The sequence below is a fragment of the Catharus ustulatus genome, chromosome 4 (genome assembly GCF_009819885.2).
Source record: "Catharus ustulatus isolate bCatUst1 chromosome 4, bCatUst1.pri.v2, whole genome shotgun sequence".
Classification (NCBI taxonomy): Eukaryota; Metazoa; Chordata; class Aves; order Passeriformes; family Turdidae; genus Catharus; species Catharus ustulatus.
Genome location: NC_046224.1, coordinates 23681252 through 23699879, shown reverse-complemented (window position 1 = coordinate 23699879; position 18628 = coordinate 23681252). Strand labels below are relative to the sequence as shown.

General features: G+C 39.9%; 1 protein-coding gene across 4 annotated transcripts in view; it reads left to right on the top strand.

Annotated features, from left to right (window-relative positions):
- GRAP2 (GRB2 related adaptor protein 2) overlaps window positions 1-18628 on the top strand; it is a 98812-nt gene that overhangs the window by 57103 nt on the left and 23081 nt on the right. The window contains exon 1 of one of the 4 annotated variants that reach the window (XM_033056855.1): window positions 2900-2966. The exons of 2 other annotated variants lie outside the window; for them this stretch is intronic. The gene's annotated coding sequence lies outside the window, so the exon portion shown is untranslated. Of the gene's footprint in view, window positions 1-2899; window positions 2967-10997; window positions 11042-18628 lie in introns of those variants that run through there. One more of the 4 variants, XM_033056856.1, reaches the window with a different exon arrangement.

The following is an 18628-nucleotide window of genomic DNA, read 5'->3' as shown; positions in this document are numbered from 1 at the left end:
GAATAGAGCTAATTAACCTTTTTATCAAACTACACACATTTTCAAATTACTTAAATGGGAAATATACTGGTTTAATTAAGTTTTCACAGGGAGAGACAGTTGCAAACACTGGGAACAGAGAGGAAGTGGGATGTTTATGAGGAAGGTGCTGTATACTTTACAACTCCCCGTGTCTTTTTCTTGTTTGCACTTCAAATGGAGTCCATTTTTATTTGTCTATCACCTGCTGAGAGAATCTGATTTTATCATGTGTTTCAATGAAGCTATTAAAAAGCTTTAATCATGAAATTCCTCTTCCCCTCTATATGTTTCTGTCCTTCTCTCTGTCAGCTGCACTGTGACATTGGTTATTTGGCAGGATACATTGATTTGATTTGCTGTGCTTTACAAGTTGTTTAGCTGATCCTCCTGCTATCAAGTCTTGCTTTACAAAAAACTGGGTACCCATGTTTTCTTTAGCTGGGTCCACATGTGGTTTGATTTTTGTAGGTCTAGGATTTGATGTGTGTGCCACACTTTCCTCTGTTCCTTTGTTTTCAGTAAATGGTGAAAACTTCAAGAGTGACAGGTTGAAGTCTATAGACATAGAAAAGGAACAACATGAACAATGCCAGCATACTCCTCCTCCTCACTTCAGGATCTCAGGAATATTTCAGAGGTGTAAAAAGAACATACTAAGTGATATAGCATTACAATATCAGTATTTTGGTGGCAATATATCAAAATAGTTGATTAATAATTAGAAGACAGCCTAAAAGATCTTCCTCTGAAAATAAAAACAAAAACACAAAACCAAAAACAAGCCAAAAAATAAGCAAAAAGCCCCACCCTGAAATATAAAATTTGGTAGATGTCTGCATTTAAGTAATATTCACACCATTGAGACTGTAAAAGCCTGAAACCTGAATATAGCCATGCATTAACTTCCATTTTTTTGCTTTTGTTTGTCATTTAATGTCAGACACATCATGTCTTATCAATGAAGCTGAACACTGTGCAGGTCTTAGTGTTAGTAGAAAAGACACCAGGATTTGATTGTTCCATTCTGTGCCTCTGTTCTTGAGCCAGCTCCATGTTACTAATGCTACAATGGTGCATATGAAACTGATTTTTAGTTTGCTGGTATGATTGGCATCTCTAATGCAAAACGAAAAAAAAAATTGGCTGAATAGCAAAGAGTGTTTTATCTTAAGCCAAATAGAAAGTTGTGCTTTGCCCAAAAGCATTTTTATTGTTTGATGTGTTTTTACCTTTTTATTCAAATCAAAGTAAATTGTGAGATAGCTGGTTTTTAGCTGGAAAATCAGAACATTTTGTATTGGAAGTACTCAAACTATTAAAAATGGCAAAAGAGTAATTTAATAACAGTTACAAAGCACCTTAATTGGTCTCTGTAACTTTTGGAGCATTTTGAAGATATAATTAAGAGTACTTTTTTCAATACTAGATAGCTCAATATTATCAATAAAATTTTGCCCATTTCAGTTTGTAACACCTGTGCTCTTTTGAAGAACACAGATGGAACCTCAGCAACCTGGCAAAGTCAACAGTAATTAGGAGTTAAAGTGGGGAGTTTTGCGCTGCTTTTGAGCAACAGGCTGGAAAGAGCACAGACCATTTGGCCAGGCTCTGAACCATATCCAAGGAAATGGTAGAAAGAAAAGTGGCTTCAAGAACTCAGAGCCACTTGGATCTCATTGGCTCAGGAGCTCAGTAATTTATGAATCTATTTCAGCTGCAGCAAATGGCTCTTTCACAGCTTACAGCTCCCCGGGAGAATTTAGATGATGTTTTTAGGCTACGATTTTAAGAGGTCCTAGACTGGTGGCTGCAGGGGGAAATTTCACTTGATGTCAATTCCTCTTTGTTTCCTCTGAAATGCTTCATGTTGACAACTGCAGGCACCGCACCAGGCAGGGCCAGGGCAGGGGCTGGTGTTTCCTAAGGCAGATTTCTGCTCTCCGGCAGCAATCATTTTTCCAACCACTGATGGTCCTTGTCCCTCTGCAGCCCTGCTGACCCCTGGCATCCCTCAGGCTGCCTTCAGGAGGTGGGACTGGAGCTCAGAGAGCAGAAAAGAAAAGATGGGAGTTAAACTGCCATTCAGAGGCCACCCCAATACACTCCTGGTAGCAACCAAACTGATGCAACACCTAAATAAGCAAATGTGCCTTTTCTTTATTCTTGTAAGAATCACATTTGTATAGCTCTTTTTCTCACAGCTTGAAGATAGTCCCCTGGTACACACTTTTTGCAGAATCTGGTGACATCCTGGTTTCTCTCTCATATCAACTCCCTGTTGCCTGTGCCTACACAGGCACGAGATGGTCCCTGCACTCACCTACATTTTTTACAGACATCCAAGCTGATGGGTGCACTGTGCAGATACACTCATGGACTCTGTCACATCACAGGGGATGTGTGGTAGGAGAGCTCCTCCATGAATTCACGTGCTGATGGCTTATGGCCACTGCTGTCCCCCCATAATAGAGAGGAGGGTGCATTTTAGGACTCCTGTGATGGCTTGCTCTTGAGGATCACTACTAATATCTGAAGGGGCCAGTGCTTTCCAGACAGACACATTAAATAACTGAACATTGAGCAAGTTGTGAGGTGCCCCAGCACAGCTGTAGCATTCAGAGAAACTGCTCTCAAGCAGTTTCCCTTGCAGTAAGAGAGTAAAACCACACTAGGCTGAGTCCCATACCCAGCTCAATAGGCTGCTGTGACTGTGAGTTCCTGTGTGGTTTGGGGTTTGCTCTCTGCCAGCTTGATTGGCTGTGCTTCAGGAGGGAGAGGCTGTGATGCTGGGCTGAAGATTTGTGTGTCCCACATGGCTCCGCAGACTCGGGTCCTTGCTAAGCATTTGTGCTGAAGACAGGTTGTTATGAGACTTGTGCCATTCCCCCACTGCTCTGTCCCATCACAGATCCTGAAAGACCAGAGTATAACCACCTGCCACAAAGGTACAGACCTGCTTGTGTGCTTGCTTCTTTTGCTGTGAAGTTTTATGGTTAGACGCGTTGGCTAAATTAGCATTGTATTTTCTAGAGTTAAGCAAGTAAGGGCTTATCTGCAAGGCTTGAGATTCAGTGTGTTTTCTTTCCACTGCAGGTGCATCAGATTTTTCTCCTTTTCAGTGGGGGATCAAAACTGTGCTCAGGAGGAGTGTATTTATTGGAACAGAGCAAAGAAAATAATGAATGGGAATTTTTTTTATTAGTCACAAGCACAAAGCAAAGAAATAACCCATTCTCCCTGAATATTAAGGTTGCTCTAGCAGAGATCAGACTATTGTGTCTCTGAGACACCCATTGTGATCATACTGAAAGGAGCAAGATGCCTAGAAAGAAAAATCCTTCTGGCATTTGGAGATTTGGCACTGTTAACCCTCCTTTTGCTCAAAACCAGGGCTCTGCTGCCCAAGTAAGCTGTTTTTTCCTGATCTCTTATGTCTTCTGTGAAACATGGTGGTTTCTCAAGGGGCCAGACGCGAGCATAATTTTTCCTCAATTGCTTTTTAATGTTGTTGTAAAGCTTTTCGATGCATTGTAAGCATAACAGACAATGTTGTTAGGAGACACATTTTCAGAGTGGAGTGCTGTAGAGCTGTATGGAAAGGTCATGCATGTGTTTCATGTGTGTTTGTGTGCATAAAGTTCATACTACTTGTCTTGTAGGAGCAAAAGGACATCAGTCTCCAAGACATGAGTTAGTAGCATCTTATGAGTACAACATTTTGGTAGAAAAAACAATAAACTCTCTTCAGCAGCAGCAGGAGAGCCTGACCCATTTATAATTGTCCAGTGAAGAAAGGTTTAATAATAATTGTGCTTTTAATAAGCAGGCATGGCAGGAGGAACTGGGCTTTTGGTTGAGAGTCGCCTACCAGTTATGTTTTGGCAAGACCATAGGTGGTGATGCAGCCAGCAGTGCCAGTCATCCACCTGAAAGTGGAAAAGAAAGAAACTCATACTTTCTGCTCCCAGGTTTCTGAACAGGACAAAACCTCTGGCTATTAGGGAGCACACCTGCTTCCTTAGCAGTGGCTCAGTGAACACATGCATTGCTCTTGCAGTGAAGCAATTCCCTTTGCTTTCCTATTTAGTGACATTTATTTATATTTCATTCTTGCATTTGAACTTGACAATCCCATGGATAAGAAATTAAGCACAAACAAGAGCTGTCATTCCCATTTTTATCTGGAAAGCGGAATAACCTGGAGATGGATGGATGTGCAAGGTGAAATGCACACAACTGAATTTAGCTTAGTTTTGTTGTCCGCATTTTGGATTTACTTTCATTTCTACCACACCCTTCTGCACACATCTCCTAAAATTTTTAAGGCTGATGGATCTGCCTGGGCAGAACAGGCAACTTTGGGAAAAACAGGGCTCTGCTGCTCAAGTAGGCTGTTTGTCCTGATCTCTTAGGCCTTCTTACTTTAGTTTGCATAAGGCATAGCAACTCTGCAAGCCCGTCTAGTTTCTGTAAGTTACTGTAGTACTCACATACTCCATTACTCTAGTAAGAAATATCTAGTAAGAAACATCACTTTCTTCTTCAAATTTTGTCTTCCTTTACCTGGTTATATGGAATTTCTTTTTTTTTTTTTTTTTTGTTCCCTGATGATTATACTTAGTGTTGCAACCATACACCAATGCCCTCTGGTTTTGCTGATTCAAGGGCCAGCAGTGGAGCTGAAACGTCCTCTGCACGATGTTACTTTGCTTTCCCAATCAACCTGCAGCTTGACTGCAGCTCTCTTCAGCCATAAGCAATATCTGAAAGTTTGGCGGGCAAGAGGTTGCTATTAAGCACAGACATGGAACTACTGCTGTAGGCAGTCCCTTTTGGTTTATTTTTATTGTCTGATACAATGAAAATGATCTTTATTCTCTTCTCTATGTTCCTTCCCTTAACAGTATTTTCACTTGAAATTCTCCTCTTAGTGGAGCCGTAAGATATATATCTATGTGTGTGTGTATATATATAGAGAGATATAAATATATATAAGCACCATAAAATACATTCACTGGCAAGTTCAGCCTCTGATATGAGTTAGAAGAACGTACCCACTGTGGCTGACAAAATGCCACATGTTTGACAGTAAGGAAGTATTGCTACTATGCCTGGGTCCATGGGGCTCATTTTAGTTTACTTATGTATTTATAATATAACAAGGCCCTGATTCCTTTTACCTTTCTTCCTCATCTCCAGAGTCTGGTTTTGGTCTAAGAAGAATGTACCAATTCTGTCTTTTTTGCAGTTCCTCGAATTGCTATATAGAATCATGGAATCACAAAGGTTGGAAAAGCCTCCTGAAATCAAGTCTGATTAACCTAGCCCTGCCCTGCTCACTGCTAAGCCAGGTCCCAAAGTGCCACATGTATATTCAATATCATGATGGCAATGCTCTTGATCTAAAGCTCAGGGCTGACTGCCAGCTGTATCCCAGTCAGCAGAAATGTTATGCATAAGTCCCTTGATAGCTTTGAAAAATCTTTATTTTGTAGCTCCCTTGAAGGAGTCCTTGGCATCTTTTTAGCTTAGATTTCCACCATTCTTTGTATATTTGGCCATCAGGAAAGGAAGTATATTACCATCAGTAACTTTGTCTTTCCTGCACAAGCCTTTCATCTTAATGTCTGCACACATTTTTGCCTATTGATGGGTGTTTTGCCCAGCCTTTAAGACAGGTGAGTGTGAACGCTCTCACTTTATAATCGGGCCCTCGTACATGAGTGTGATGACATTGAGATGGCAGAAGCACTAAAGCTGTTCCAGCCTAATTTGACAACCTGCAAAAATAAGCTGCTGCCCTGAGAAGGCAGTATGGGTTTTGGCACCCCATTCCATTGAAATAGCTGCATGTATGGCTGCACTGCACTTTTTAAATGTGACCTACAGTACAGAGGGGTGAAGTGACTTGCCCAGGAATGCACAGCAAATCTTTAACTGAGCTGGACTTGGAAAATGGATTCCTACTCCTCTTTTCTCACCACTAAACAAGGCTGACTTGTTTCTGCATTTTATAGTGATAGTTTTATAGTGATAATTTAATTTTAAATATGATTTCAAATGAGCACTTTTTAAAAGAGGGGGAGGGAAAGAGACTCGCACAAATGTGAGTAGAATTGGAAGAGACATCAGCTAGTCTAACAAATGTGTGTACTGTAGTTTTCATGGTTCAAGACACAAACTAATTTCCATGGTACGGCCCTTCTAGGGGGCTGATATTGTACTCAAATGCTTCTGATGATTGCTGCTCTCCCAGGGATGTTGAACTTATCCCACTGGGTAATCTGATGGAGAGGAAGGGTTCTTCCTTTTCTTTTGAGTTTTGCCCAGAATCCTCTCTCTGAAGCATAGTTGCTGTCTACTGTAACCTTTTTTCTTTTTTTAATTGTTCGGTATTTCTGCTAATTGGACAACCATGCTAAAGTCCCTTTTAAATAATATCTAAGCAGGAGAGACTAATGTCTGAGGAATAAGCTTGCTAAGAATGGACACGTTATCCTGGCACTAAAATCAGACGTCACTACTGCAAAATATTGTGCAGTAAAAGAAAATTAGCTGAATGCCTAAAGGAATATCATGTGCTAACACATGGGGAAATTCTTTTTTACCTCTCTTGGAACTTTAAGATCCATGCTTCGTCTCTCTCCCCAGCTCAGTCATTTTTTATAAATTGCTTTATCTTTTCAGATACTAATATCTTTTCAGCAGTAATAAATGCCATTTCCCCCTCCGCAAGGCACTCCATACCTTACATTCTCCAGTTGTTCCTTTCCAGTTCTCCAGTTTTTATTATCATTATCTCATCATGAAAAATCCACCAGTAACTCGTAGAGTACAAACTTCAACCCTGGCATTCCTTTTTTATTTTTAAAATCTAGCTATATATATAATATCATGTTCCCAGGTCAGAGGTACTCTGAGATACAACCGAATTCTGGCACAGGAGAAACTCTCCATGGCCTTGCAATCCAAACAGGGATTATCTTAGGATATGGACCAGCTTCTGAAATTGTGCATAATCAGGCTCTGGTAATTTTGTTTTTCATGCAAAGTGTAGAGTGTCTAAAGCCAGGACAGTGGAGGCTTCTCTCTCACTGTCTGTGCGTGGCACTTGCTGAACCACATCAGACTGTCTGTCACAGGCAGTACACTTCTCTAGTAGTGGTCAAAAATATTGATTCTGAGAAAGGAGACCAAACCCTCTATGAACCAAGCATGCTGAGCTCCACACAGGGATGGAAGTAATGCTTTCTAATTCTGTCAGGGACAGTAGTTTACAGTTTCAAGTGGTATTATCAAGTTTCAAGCTGTATTGTCATTATACTGCTTGGACTGCACTTTCTTGATAATTCTAATAGCGTAACAGATCTCTGAGATTAAATCTATCAAAACAAAAAAACCCTCCCAATTTCCTCAGCACTCAAAGAGAACTGAGTGTAGTCTGTTAATACTTTCCCATCTTAGAAGATGAATCTTAATTCATTGAAGCCATCAAGTACTGCTACATTCTTAGTTGAAGGGGGTGAATGACAGGCAATATGACATTGCAAAAAGTTCCATCAGCAGTGTCATCATCATGTTATTCCCTTCAACACAGGCCATGTGTAGCACTTGCATCCTTTGCCTACTGGCTTGACATAGCAAATATTGGTGTCTTGCACCCCAAGTAATGACACCTGTACTATGTGCCCAAAAAGTTTAATGCTCTTTTCTCCATTTGCTGCAGCATGCCCATTCAATAATGAAAATCTCTGAACATTTGTGCTGTCAGATTAGCTTTAAATGATCTTCAAGAAAATATTTTTCCTTTCCTACAACATCACAGCAAGGCAGGGCTCAGTGGGGCTGACACTGCTGCTCACAGAGTTTCCTCATTCCGAGCAGCAGCTGCTTCACTGTTTCCAGCAGAAGCGGAGCCAACTGCTCCTGCTGAGAGATGGTGGAGGTTCTACTCTCTACTGAGAAGGTGAAGTGATGAACATCTTGAAAGGACAATTCTAACTGTGGGCAGTTCAGGTGTCTTGAAAGCTCCATTTGTAGCATCATCTGAAGGAATAAATCAAGCTCTGAGGTTTTTTTGAAGGGAAATTTTTAAATAAAAAGTATCGTAAAGGTAAAAAAGCCTTAATGTATTGTCTACACAAAATTTTTGTGATCTTTAAGTAGAATAAAATCCTTGATTAATTATTCCATTGTTGTGGCTATAAAAAAAATGAAAGCTCAAACCCAAAGTGTCAATTTTCTTGAGAAGAACCCATATTTAAGAATAATTTTATTTAGTAAATTAATTAATAGATTTATGTGTAATGTCTCAGGAAATTCATTATGTACCTGTGCAGTTAGTGCTGTAACTCTTAATGTATGCTGTGCTTCTCATACACAGCAAAACCACTGAATCTGTATTTTAAGTTCAAAACTCAAGTCAGCTGAAGGTGCATAGACATGGCAAGTACCGCCATAGTACATACTAATTAATTTTATTCTCTAATCAGTTTTCAACGTTGTTCTGACTGTTCCCCTTGACTGTTGAAGTCAGTGGAGCAAACAAGGTTGAAGCAAGCACAAAATGATGTCTGTAAAAATTAATCATTCATTAATAACTGCAACTGTGGAATGGGTTTAGAAACACTTACTTAAATCTCCAGGGCTTTTGAGGGTCAGTTCTTTAACCATCCTGAGCTTTATTATTAATTAGTTCTTTTGCAGAAAAGCTTCAACTGACTTTCAGACACTGTTGACATTGGAGGCTCTGTACTCCTAGAGGTTTTATCTTCATTGCCAAAAACAAGCAGTATTTAATAGTCATGTGGTTTACTCCAGGTGTATTGGAATCTCAGGGAAGGAAAGGCACAGGGGATTTTATGGCATTGTAGCTAGCTGTGGCCAATGCAATATGCCTCCTTGGAGGTGTACCTCTAACAGCTAGGTAATAATTCCATTGGGAATTTAATAAGCAGTAGTTGTCTTGATGTAAAAAAGAAGGCTTGTTTGGATGAGGATCTCTCCCAGTGTTATCCCAGGGCAGCTGTTCCAGTACTCCAGAAAAAAAATTCCTTTTTCTGGCTTGATTTCTGTCTCTTTGATAGTGCCTAAAAGCTCTCCACACCTGCTTTAAAGTGTCTCACTCTAATAAGTCATCAGGGAATCACCCTCACCTGAAGGATCCTTTCCTCTCCACAACCAGCTAAGCAGATTTTACCATTCCTTGCATACCACAACTTACAGAGACAGTGGGAATGACAGCGCACTTGTAGCCACTGCTTTGAGTCTTCTAAGCACTTTGTGATTTCAGCTGGTAATTTCAGGGAGATTTCTAAGGAAAACCTCAGTGCTTTAGGAGGTGGTTTTAGTGACTCAAACAGAGTCAAGCCCTTTTCTCTGAGTCAATACTGAATGATGTGCACGAGCACATTTCTTGCACATGAGACCAACATCTGTAGGTTGATTGCCTGTGGTCATCAATTATTCTTCAGTTAATTGCATAAGCCTGAAGGCATCTTGCCCTGATAATTCAGGCAGGTCAGTTTGATTACAGTTTGCCTTCTTCATATCTGACATTTAGATTTTAATTGGGCAGTTGTTGCTTCTGCTCCTAACCTGCTGTGCACTGCTGAAAAGCACTGGAGGATGGATTTCATTGTTAGGTGAAGGGATAAAGAGAGTCAGGGAAAGCAGCAGCCAAACTAGAGGTGTCCTCCAGGGTAAAGCTGGGGTCAAAGGACACAGTCATCATATTTTAACATTCAGACTTACCAGTTCAGCTAACCCATACCAGGCATGTCCAGAGGAGTGTTATTTTCAGTGAGGTTCCAGGAAAAAAAAAAAACAGAGCTCAAAACAGGGCTTCTTAATTAAAGTGCTGGGTAGTTTTAGCAAGTGAAGGAACAGCTGTAATTCTTTAAAACACACCAGGGAGAAGCTGTGCAGCAGTGTGGTCCATGTCTAGTTCTGCTGCATCCCCACCCCGATGGAGGCTATCAGGATACCAGATACACAGAGTGAGTCTGAATGTAGTTCATGGTTTGTGAAATGCATTGGGAATATCTTGGAATGAGCAGAGGTTATTTTCCTAATGAATTACTGCTGTTCTGAACAGTTTTGTTTGTATGTTTAACTTTTTTGTTTGGAATAATTTTTAACTTTTGAGCAGAATGTTCTTTTGAAATGTTATTCTCCTTTTCAATCTAAATTCTAGCATGATATTTTGAGGAAGTGGTTTTGAATGCATCATCTTCTGCTCTGCAATCTTGGATGCTTCATTGACTCAAGCTCCGGAAGGGCTGAGCATCTACTGCTTTCCTTTCTAAGCTGTAGAGATGAGCAAAGTCCAACCACCATCAGGCAGAGCAACCAAGAAAACAGTATTCCAAAATTCAGTGAAAACTTTGTGGATATTTGGATATGTGGATTAGCTTCTTTTACAAAGATGATCACTTATTAAGTATAATCATTTTTGCAAAGCTAAACTAAAAAACAAGGCTCACCTGTCAAGACAAAAGAGACAGCCCACCATAATCAAATATAGCAAGATATGCAGTAGTAATTAATCTGAACATTGTAGTCCTTAAATCTGAATGCAAATAAAGCAGATACAACTAAAGTAGATACAATACAAGAAACTGATAGAGACCAGAGCAAAACATGAAAGTGTGGTGAGCATAATAGGATTTTGGTATTTTTTCATATGGAAGCAGAATTGCAGTGTTGATAAAGTTTTCAGATGTATTCCATTTGGAAAAAATTAATCTCGTTCATTACAGAAGTAATCACATTCATCCCTGTTTTGCTTGGTTAAATCTCCTTGTAACAGTGCACGGGCCTTGTTGAAGTCTTGTGACGAGTAATTCCTGCCACTGGCAGTTTTCTCGCCACAGTGCCTGTGAGAAAAGCCTTGCCATGTTCAAAATGTGTCTTGCAAGACAAGAGCTGCACGCTTCCTGCTGTTTCTGACTCTCAAAACCTTCTTCTGCAGACTTTCTAAGTATTCAGAAGAGGAACACCTTCTTGAAGGCTGCCTGAGGTACATGACATGTAGTGTTTTCCACTGTGCCTAGTAAAGTAACCATTTTTTCCAGTTTGGAATTTTTCCCTTCTTTCCTGTTTTGTGTTGTTTCCTGAATTCCATCTACAAATAATCAGATTTTTGAAACTATGTAATGAGGGCCTTCAGCACACATAATTCAGAAAATAATGATTGTAATGATAGCCTCATTTTAGTGTGCGTTTTGATAATAAGTGCTTTATAATTGGAGTCCGACACTCCAGTCAGTACCATCTTATGAATGCATATTGAAAGAAAATCTCAAATAATTGTATGCAGATCTTCTATCTAAATTATTTCCATATGTCTTTAATCTAGGCATGTGTATGATTTGTATCATTGCCTGAACGAGACTTGTGTTTCATTAGAGTAATCACTGTAGAAAGATGAGGTTACATTCTCATTTTGTGTGATTTCAAAATTACCCCTGCTGTGGGCAGGGGCTTGAACTGCAGAATCACCACAAATCCCTTTTAATCTACTTATTGTAGAATTCTATAGACAGCTCTGACCCACTGGTATGGAAAAATGCCATTTGCTTCAAGTGATTTGCTTTATGGATAGGAAAGAGAGTGAAAGGCTAAGGAGAAGCAACACAAGAAGTAGTCCAACAGACTATATAAGAGAGTTCAACAAATAAGATATCAATTTTTTCTTTTTTTTTTAATCCTTAGATTACAACACTGATATCAGCAGAGTGTATTCTGGAGCACGTCTTGTAGGAACAACTGTGCATAATTTTTTCTTGTGTTGTGGAAGACATAGCAGATTTTCTTCCCCTCATAGACCATTATGTGATGTTGAATATAACACCTGGCTTCTTTAAATATGTACACATCTGTTTCTCAGTCTTAGAGCAAAATCAGGGTAAAATAATCATACTCTTATTCCTAAGTGAGCTGGTAGGACCAAAGCCAGTTCTCAGGGGACCTGTGAACTGGTTTGTAGCTGTTGTAGATCATGCTGTGCCTCTGCCCAGATTATCTAAGCTATAATACCCTCAGCACATCTGGAGTTCCCACTGCTGCTCAAGACCCTCATGGGTTTTACAGAGGTCTTTGGTGTGGAGTCTCCCCTAATTGCATCACAAGTTCCAGTGCTTACTCAACCTTTTCCTCAAGAAGTGTGCCTTGAAGTGGACTTACTAATAAAAATTGGATTTTTCACCTCATTCCATTTTATCTTCTGTACGAAGCCAATACAAGCACAGTGGGTAAATTGGAATTACAATAGTATGCCTGCAATTGCCAGCCAAACAAATCTAAGAGTACACTTTCTCTAAACTTTTTGAGCTAGAATTGCACTCGCTACTTAATGGGACATAATCTGCAATGACTTGGTCCAACATTTAGGCTTTCAGATAATGAAGCTTACAAGGCCCAGCACGAATACAAACACCATGAATGTGCACTTTTGTTTTCATTAAAGCACTTTTACTTGGAGATTTAACTACCACTCCTCAGTGGTTTGTATGCAAACTGTGTCACTGAGCAAAAATGACTGAAACTGAGAGAGACAATGTCCATTCTGGATTCTCTCCCCAAGGTTAATTGAGTGTGCTATCAATAACTTGCAGAGTAGTGGGGGGGCAAAGTGGAATACTCTGAGAGGTTGCCACATATTCTTTCCATGGAAATCTTTAAGTAGGCGGCTCATTGCAAACGAATGTTTGACGAATGTATAAATTCCAGCTTCCACTGACACCTGCTCATGCTCTTGGGTGCTCCTTGTCACCCACATGCACACAGCACACACACCTACCCTTCAAGTGCACACAGACCAGCTCATTCAGATTTGTATTTGCCAAAGAAAACACAGCACACATCACCTGAAGTAAGCTCATGGGACCCCTGTTCTTCTCTTCAGGCATACTGCCGATGAACATCTTTCCTTTATATTCATTTCCCTAAAGATAGCACAGGTTCAAACATCACTTTTGCTGAGATGTGTTTGGGCTTGCATGTAGAATGCCTGCTCCTGTATGAAGGTAGAAGAGGCACTGCACATGATGCTGTGCTCACCCACTCATGCATGCGATCTCTCATTCTCACACACATGCAGTCTGTTGTGTTCCATGCATGTCTTGTAGCAAATAATTTAAATCTCTTTCTTCACATCCTGCTTAATATGCAAATGTGGATAGCATATCAAGATTGGAAATAAATGCAGCAGAATGACTTCAGTCAACCTGAAATGTCAAATGATTCATTCACACCCTTTGCAGTGTTCCCTTTTTGCCACATGTAATCTATTGAGTAGTCTGCAGGCTGTGTGGCTCCCTGCTGCAGAGCAGCTATTGATTACTCGCTCACTGAAGGACTGGGATCATGATTATTTTTGCAGGATGTACAAGAGTTATGCAGAGAGGTTTCAATGAACTACCTTGCCATAACAGTGCCCACGATGTGGGAAGGGGAAATGTAGGATGTCAGACTTGATCTCCCTATAAGGAACTTTTTGTGCTTAATTAGGTTTCAGTAACCAATATCTTACACTATGGTATGACTCGTTTTTATTCCAGATGATAACCCATTCTAATTTGATATAATTCAATTTTGGATTAAGATAAACAAGAATTAGTTGTACCTAATTCAAAGTAAAAAATGTCTACATGTTAAATCATTCAGGAGCTGCTGCTGAACTTTAGTTTCAGAGGTATCATAATCCAAGTGAACTAAAAACTGCATTGACAAACATGAAATATGTTCCACACTTCTACTTAAAATGGTACAATCGCTGAGCAGAGAAAACCCCAGGAATAGTAACAAGCTGGCATTCACACATCTTATAATGAGAAGTCGGATTGACTGTTGCAGTTGCATCTTTATATGTATGAATTATTGTAATTGATTTTTTCTAAAACCCTTTCAGAACCATTCCCAAATGCAGATGCAAATGGGCTGACTTTAATTTATAAAAAGGAGGTTTTGTAGCACTTAGACCTTGTAAAAGAGGTTCTGTGTTTAAATGGAAGTTGAGCTGTGAAGACCTATTAAGCAGAAAAATATAGTTAACATAACCAAAAGCTCCAAAGGTAAATATGCAAGTGGGGCTATTATGCAATGAAGGGACCACAACTGTGCTCATTATACCACAACACAGATTCCACTAGCAGCATTTCAATTTCTCTGTCCTTACCAAAATGTGAGTGCATCTCTTTGTCAGTTCTTCTCAGAACAAAGGTGGCTGGGCTGCAGTTATGTGTAACATATCCAAGATGAGAGGACCATGAAAACCAAGTAATTATGTTCCCCATTTTTGTGTTTACAATATCACAGCTAAATGTATGTTGATTTTGTATAGACTTTTATATTTCATTCTTTCATAAAAGCACAAGAATCGAGGAAAAATATACAAAGGAAAAGAGGCAAGATAAACTTCACCCCTCAAATTTTGCAGTCAGATGAATTTTTGTACAAAAATAGGTTTATGTTCAAAAGAACAAAGAAACTTTACTTTTTCTTACTGAGCTAACTGTAGTTTTACCTTTGTGCAAAATCATATCTGTTGGCACACAGTCATAAAATTTAATTTTGGTACTGGACTTCCAGATTTTGCACAGTTATTTGTGATGGCAGGACAAATCTTACATGCACACACATTAAAAAAAAAAAAAAAACAACAAAAAAAAAATTGCAGTTTAATCACTGATCTTGCTGTTTTTTCCAATTTTACACAAATTTTTATCAGCTTGCCTTATCAAAGAAATATGCAACAGCTGATTAGAAACATGGTAGTTTGTACCCAGCTCTATATACTAGCAGATTTTCATAGCATTTTGTTCCCATATCCACTCATATTTATTGTTCCAATACAGAGTCCAATATAAGATTAAAAGCTACTTTTACTAGATTGGATTAATGCCTTAATGTAATGAATTCTCTAGGCTGTGCTATGCCCAGAAATAAAGACATTATATCTTTTGCATCTTCCATCTTTTACATAGAAAAGAGGAGCTTCATAAATGCTGTGGAAATGAACAGATGACATAAGGTGAACTTGCTCCTCTTTTAGCACAGATATTTACAGGGTTTTTCCCTAGATTTCCATTTCACATTGCAAAGTGCCTGATTGCTCACAGACAAAGGGAATTTAACATTCATGTGCACATCCAGTGTGTATCCATATGCAGACCTGCATGAACACCAGAATTCCTCAGCTCTTAGTTACAGTGCAGGAGCTCAGATTTACAGAACAACATGCTGGAAACTATGTTTTTTGGAATCCTCTCTCTGACAGTCAGAGTTGGAAATAATTAAATCTTGAGTATTTTTTCCCATATTTTGGAACCCAAATACAAGGAAAGCACCTTGGAATATCTGTATCTAATTGTGGGTGGGTTTTATTGCCTGTGGTTGGTTGGTTGTTTTTAATCAAATCTGATAGTACCAGATTCTTGTTTCTGTTTTTACTCTTTTGCTTTGGAAGTGACTTTTGAAAAGTCCTCCCTGATAGCACAAATGTGTGAAATACATCATTACTCTTCATCCTAGTCTCTTCTATTATCAATTTGAGAAGTATAATTCTCTGTCTGACTTGTATCTAGCAGAATTCCCCAGAGCTGGTCACAGCTGGTGTGATTCAGAGAAGCTTTGAAGCTGCTTGAAATTATACCAGTTTTAGGATAAGTAGTCACAAGATTTCCCAGAGCCCAGACAGAGCCTGATGCCCACTTGATCCCTCCTGACTGCAGTCTTTCACTGGAAGTAGATCTCAGAGGATAAAGATTGCAAAGGCTGCAGCTGCATAAAGCAGGTGTATGTACATGTGCTAGACACCTGAACAAATTCAAAGTGTACATTTTGCTCTTCTTCTGCCCTGTATCCAGTTATCCTTCAATGAACCTTCAACGTTAGTGCAAATACGTTGGATGCAGGCAGTTCATGGGTATATTGACATGGTGTATTGATGACAGTGGTGTGCTGCAGCCCTAAATTTTATGAATTCATGAAGTGCAAGCTCCACCTGCACACAGAAGCGGATCCCTGGGTTGCATACACACAGGCACAGTGGGAACAGGGCTGGTTTTCTGATAACCACACACTTACAGTGCACCATATATCAGTCAGTGCCGAAGCTTACCAAGAAAAGATGAGAAAAATTGAGAGGCAGTTAGCAAGATAAGGTATGAGGAGATTTAAAAGAAAGCAGCTTAGAAGGAAGTGGCTGCATTTTTCATACTTTAGCTGTTTGTCTGGAGGGCTTGAGAAGGAGCTGCTCGACAGTTGTGCTAAAAGAAACGATTCAGAGCAGCTTCCCATCAGGCTGCATTCCTCAAGTGTCTGCTCTCAAGGAGCAGTCAGGGAAAATTCGTTCTGTAGGAAGCAGTTAATGGGGCTGCATTACTGACCCCTTATTGCTCTGGCTGATAGAGAGACAGCAGGTTCACTTTGGCAGCTCCAGAGCCCTGATCAGTTCAGATTAGGGGCCCATCATCTGTCTGGCTTAATCAGGCGTGTTTAGATATATTAATCATGATTAGAGGGGTGCAGTGCAGGGAGGGGGAAGAAATAAAGAGTGAGATTACTTTTCTCTAGCTTCACATGGACGTTTTGCAAATCCCATTGAGTCAAAAGGTGTTCATCAAAGGAAAATTTAAATCCGGGACAGGAGTGTTTTGTTGAACATTCCAGCACTGGAATCAAATCACCGAAGTAGAGTTTCTTTTTCTCCCTTATTTTCTCCATCTGCTATCTTCGCATGCAGCAAAGAAGAAAATCAGTAACTTACGCAACCCACGTTGATTTGGCTTGATATCCCCTGCTTAGCTTATCTGGAGCTGAAATTTTAAGTGTTATTTCAAAATTAGCCATCATCATAATAGCCCAGACCTCTGACTCCTCTGTTCTTGTCATGTTTATCTTTCAGGGATGCACAGGGTACCATTGAAACAGCTTCTAGGACTTACTTTGGTATTTGTTTGTGTTCAAAAGGGATGGTAATGAATTGTACAGACTGGGAAGATGTTCTTTTTTTGATCAGTAGCAATGCTTCTATGTTTTAAGATTAGAACACTGTAAAGAAAAATTAGCACAAAGTATTATATAGTGAGATGTGCCAAATTTGCTGCTGTTGTAACTTAGCATAGTTCACTGATGATGATGGAGATCAACTGCTTAACACTTAAGAGTCTCTGAAAGAGACCAGCAAAGAGAAGATTTGCCTCCCAGGACACCAGCAAGGAGAAGAAAGTTTTCTCTGACCTCTATCAATGGTGAGGAAGAAATTAGTCCTCTTGATGGAGGCTCCAGAGCAGAGGTCAGACCACAGGATCTCTGGTCTTTTGCATTGAGTATCTGGCCCTTTTTTGCTCTTAGATGAGATAAATGTAGGACAGACTTGGAAAATGTGCTGTTAGGAGGAATATATTCTGTTTGTCTTGCTATGTGGCCTCCAGCCCTCTTTGGGCTTGCAGGTTCATCCAGATTTCCAAGTAAAAAGTACAAATTGCTGTGTGGTGAACAGAGGCCTCCTTGACAGTGAACTGGATCTTTTTTGGCCCCAATAGCCAATCCTTGAAACCCAGTTCATGGGCCTAAGTTGGAAACTCTGACATGGAACACTGCAGACCAGAGCAGGCAAGCTTTGGCTGTGTGTGCTCAGAGCAGCTGGCAACACAGAAGCTGTCAGGCAGCTGCTCCTGCCTGGACTCTTGGGCAGCAGCGCAGCAGTTAAACAAAATCTGTGGAAATCCAGAAGAATTACTTGGTAGTGGAGAAAAATTAAGCCAAACTTCCCTTTCTCTGTTGTAATCTACTTCTTCCTCCTCTGGTACTCCAGTCGGTTGTGTGACAGTTCAATTCTCATGGTCTTGTAATTGCTGTCAAAACTATAATCTTGGGATGCCACAAAACTAGCTCAGTGTAATCACCATACAAATGCAGAAGGTAGAGAACCTGACTGATTAGAATCAAGAAGCTAGAGAGACAGTAATGATTCAGTAGCAGGAATTCTGAAGTAGGGGATGTAGAAGAAAAAGTTGGCAGGTTTGAAAGGATTTGACAGAAATATTAAATATCATCAAGTTTGCCAGTACTTCTTTAGAATAGGAAAGTAGAAGATTGTAGCCATAAACTTCCAAAGAAAAATCTCTCAGAAGTGCAGAGATGCCCCTCAGCTGAAATGGAAAGGGATATCTTTGGAGATCAATTTGCAGAATGATGGGAAGCACTATATGAATTAAGTACCAAGTTAGTACCGTTGTTCAGGATTAAAGCCACATCTCCTTGCGATAAATGGTGCTACATGGATGGGACCATGTCAAGTCATACACCCTCCTGGTGGATGCACAACCATAGAACTAGAGTATTACTCTTACAGGTAAAGCTTATTCCTGTAAGAGAATTGGCTTCGTGCCTTTAATTGACATAATTGTGCCACTTGTGAAAGCACAGTAGGCTGCAGTCACATCAGCTAAACTGAATGTGGTTTGTGAGGGTGATGGTGACAAGATCAGCGCTAGAATAGCAATAGCTTTGCAACTGATGCTGATGACTGAGCTTTTTGAAAATCCTGGGACGTGATCAAAGAGGACTGTTGCAGGTGAGCAACAAGACACAGAGCTTT